Source organism: Nannospalax galili, unplaced genomic scaffold, assembly GCF_000622305.1.
Source record: "Nannospalax galili isolate Female #2095 unplaced genomic scaffold, S.galili_v1.0 scaffold215, whole genome shotgun sequence".
NCBI classification, from domain to species: Eukaryota; Metazoa; Chordata; class Mammalia; order Rodentia; family Spalacidae; genus Nannospalax; species Nannospalax galili.
This window is the reverse complement of record NW_008338533.1, coordinates 1-4,245: the sequence shown is the minus strand read 5'-3', so window position 1 is coordinate 4,245 and position 4,245 is coordinate 1.

The window sequence follows — 4,245 nt, the reverse complement described above, 5'->3', positions numbered from 1 at the left end:
TATGTATTCTTTTAGTCTCCATTTCATAATTTCTTCCCTGAACTTTATTGTTTATTGTCATCTCCTGCCTTTGGGTTTGGATTGTTCTTGTTCTAGGACTTTTGTTAGATAATTTATGTGAGATATTTTTGACTTTTTTAATGTAAGCACTCATAATTATAAAATTTCCTCTTAGACCTGCCTTAGCTGCATCCTATAGGTTATAATAAGTTACATTTTCATTTTCATTTGTTTCTAGAAACTTTATAATTTCTTCCATGATATGTCCAATGACCCACTGGTCATTCATGAGTATATTTATTGTCCAATCTATGTATTTGTGTAGTTTCTGTAGTTTTTCTTTATTTTTAAAGAAAATTACTTACTTAGATATTTATATATTTATGTAAATAAGCTAGTTAAATATTTTTGGTGTGTGTGTGTTTACATTCCATAGTGCACATGTGGAAATCAGAGGACAAGTTGTAGGACTCAGTTCTCTCCACCCTGTGGATCCCAGGGATTCACAAGTAGTCAGGCTTGGCAGCAACCACCTCTTCCCATTGGGCCTTTTCACTGACTTTGGTTTCTAGTATTTCTTGCTGTTCATTTATCATTTAATTGCATTGTGATGTGATAAGATACAAGGGATTATTTTGATTCTTTGTATTTTGTAAAAGTTGATTTATGGCTCAAGTTTTTGGATTGATGAGAAGAATATTTACCTGCTTCTGTTGTAGTGAATAGATATGTTTGTTCTATTTGCCTATGCTGTAATTTAACTTGAGTTTCTTTGTTGATTCGGGGGTTTGCTGGTTTGTCTAGAGTGTGGAACATTAAAATTTCCCACTATTATTGTACCAGAACTTATCTGACCTTTACAGTCTATTAACATTTGTTTTATGAGACAGGGAGAACATTTGATCTACATATATTTGCAATTGTTATTTCTTCTTGATGAATTGTTCCCTTTTAAAACATAGTGACATTGTTCTCTTGTGACTAATTGTGAAAAGTTGCTCATGAACTAATAAATATCACCCTCCTGATGCTCATTCAAGCAATAATACTTAAACTCAGTGGGCCAAAAAATAATGACATCAAAGTGAGAGGGCTCTTGTGGCTTGTTGAAAACTAGAAGAGTTTCAGCATGAGTCTGAGGGGGGCGAGAAATGGTAATGGTGTATTAAAATAACCAAAATTCACAGACACGTATGAAATTGTTAAACAATAAAAATTAAAATTAAACAAACTAACCAAATAAACTGTGCTACCATTGTGGCCTGACATAACAAAATATCCATAGGTCAGGGATCTTCTATAGCTGGTCTTGGTGGTGTACACTCAGCACTCTGGAGACAGAGGCAAGCAGATCTGTGTGAGATTGAAATTAATAGTTAGTTACAGATCAGTCAGGGCTACATAGTGAGTCCACCAATCTCATGGGACTGATGGGACGTCACTTCTCACCAGCTCACCTTGCCTGCTGTTGTTGCCATCCCTGTATTCCCAGGCATAGCTGGGGTAATGCAGTTTGTTTATCAGCACAGACATGCATTTGTACATTTTCTTGGTTACCATTGAATTATAATCACCCTTGTACCCCCAATAAAAAGTTAACACTGACTTGTCCACTTGTCTGCTCACCTTGCAGCCACCCTGCCCAACATGATGCTCTAGGCCTATACAGCATCTGTCTTCGAACCTTCGGCTCTGAGTTGCACATAACCCTAGATGAACTGAGATCCTTTCTTGCACACCATTTGCATGTCAACAGAGTGGTCACAAGACTGAACATCAAACACCACTCAGCTGGACCACAAACTGACAAGTCAGGGTAACGGCAAACAAAGCTAAAAGTAACTACTCAACAAAGGCAGGTACCCATACAAAGAACTACCATCAATGATATAGCTCCAAATGCCTACGTCCCATCATGAAAACATAAATAACATGAACAATACGTCTCTTCCAGGAATTAGCACCCCCACTGGAATATTTTCTGAAAAGGCAACCTAGCTAATGCACAAGACGATGATTCAGAATAGCAATTATAAATATGTTCAAGGAACATAAGGAGGATATGAATGAAGGCTGTAAAAGCACAGACAGTTGAATGAAATAAGTAAAACAGTTCAAGATATGAAATTTGTATTGGAATTTAACGAAGAGATAGAATCTCCAAAGAAAAACCATACCGAACTATAACGTGGTATGAAAACCTCAGGAAGTCAAAGAGCTAAGAGGAAAGCTTCAGCAATAGATTGGATCAAGTGAAAAAGAGAATATCGGTTCTCAAAGCAAAGATCAAGGAAGTGGATCACTCAGCCAGAGATAATGTAAAATCTAAAATAACCCAGTGTGTCCTGAACAGCCTCTTTCCTCTGAGAGGCGGGGCCTGCTGAGAGTAATTGACTGTGAAGAGCTAGCCATGGGAGGAGGGGCTTTCTGCACCATCTTCGGGGCAGGGGCATGTGAGAACTAATGCATTTACTGACCTGTGGTGAGACTGTGGGCCCGCCAGGCCTGGGCCAAAGCTAGCAGTGACTATGGGTGGGCCATGGGAGCGATCTGTGATCCCAAGTGGCAGGCTCATGATCTGGAATGGCAGGCTCTAAGCTGCCACAGAGCTGGGCACTTGTCTCTTTATAAGTCACTCCCCACCACAAGGGCATAAACCATAATAAATTCACGTAAAAATATGTTATATGGTTTTTCTGATAGAGCAAGAGACCCCGAGAGAATGCAGGTGACAAAACTGGTACAAGTACACAGGATGAAGTTGCTAAAAATGACAAATTACAGAAGTTCAAAAAAAGCTAGAGAGCTGATGGCTGTGCTGATATGGTTTTTATAATGGATTATAAAATATGTAACTAGTTTTTTTTACTTCCCTGGGCTGCACAGCCTCCTGTGTCCTGGTCCCAGCACCTTCCCTGGGTAAGTCTAGTGTGTCCAGCGTGCCTTGACTGCCCCAGCCACTTTCACCCTCCCAGCTCCCCTGATGAGTCTCTCCTATGCTGGGTACAGGCCCATTTCTTGTCTTGGCACCCCAGACTCCGAGGCCAACCTCTCAGCCCAGAGCCACCACTGCTTCCTGATCCACTGCATCCAGACCAACCCCAAACCTCTTTCACCCTCCCAGCCCCCCCCATCCCGGGTCTCTCCTCCTAGGCTGTGTACAGGCCCATTTCTTATTTTGGCAACCCAGACACCAGGACTAACCTCTCAAACCAGGGCCGCCACTGCTTCCTGATCCTTTGCATTGGGACCAACCCATTTCCTCCCTGCAGCCCCAAGGAACCCTCTAGGCCTGGTCCTGGCCTCACCTCCCTTTAGTTCCTTGGGTGGCACAGCCACCAGCTTCCTGAGACCAGCATCTATCCTGGGCCCTTCTCCCAGGCCAGACCAGCCCCCAAATTCTTGAGGGCAGCATCTTTCCTGGAGGGACCCATACTTTAGGAGAAAGCTTGATATCATCTGAGCCTCATCTCCCTTGGGCCTCAGTGGGAACTCCTGAAGACAAAAGCAATTGGGCCACTCCAATATAAAATCAAAAGAGAGAACCTGAAACTGAGACCAACCAGCTTTTCGTGCACAACAAGTAAACCACAAAGGCACATAAAGTTTAAAAAAAGAAGCAGATCTAAACTCAACAAAGGAAGGCTTGAGTCTCACACAAGAATCAGAAACTATGAAGGAAATTCACATGTCGAAGTCACAAAGAAAAGAACAATAGCATGAAAAACCAAAATAATATATCCCCACCAAGAACCAATAGTTCTCTAGAGGAGTACAATGAAAATTCCCTAGAGATAACACAGGACATGGAACTCAAAAGAACAATTGTAAACATGATAAAAGGATTCAGTGAATTTAAAGAACACATAAAGAAATCAAAGAACTGAAGGAAGATAGGGATAACCTTCTGAAGAAAATTCTTCAGTACTTCAGAGTATTCAAGAATACTCAGGCTGAAATGAAGAAGGCAGTGAAACACTCAGTAAGCCAATTAGAAATGACAGGAGAAAGCCTCACCAATAGGATGAATGAAATGGAAAACAGAATATCAGGACTGGAAGAGAAAGTGGTTGAATTAGACCACTCGAGCAAAGATTATGAGAAATTAAAAAAAAAAAAAACACAAGAAGGGACTATGCAAGAACTGTGTGACACCATTAAAAACAAAACAACAACAGCAACAACAAAAAACCCTAAACTTACAAATCATAGGCATACAGGAAGGAGAAGAATCTCAAGATAATG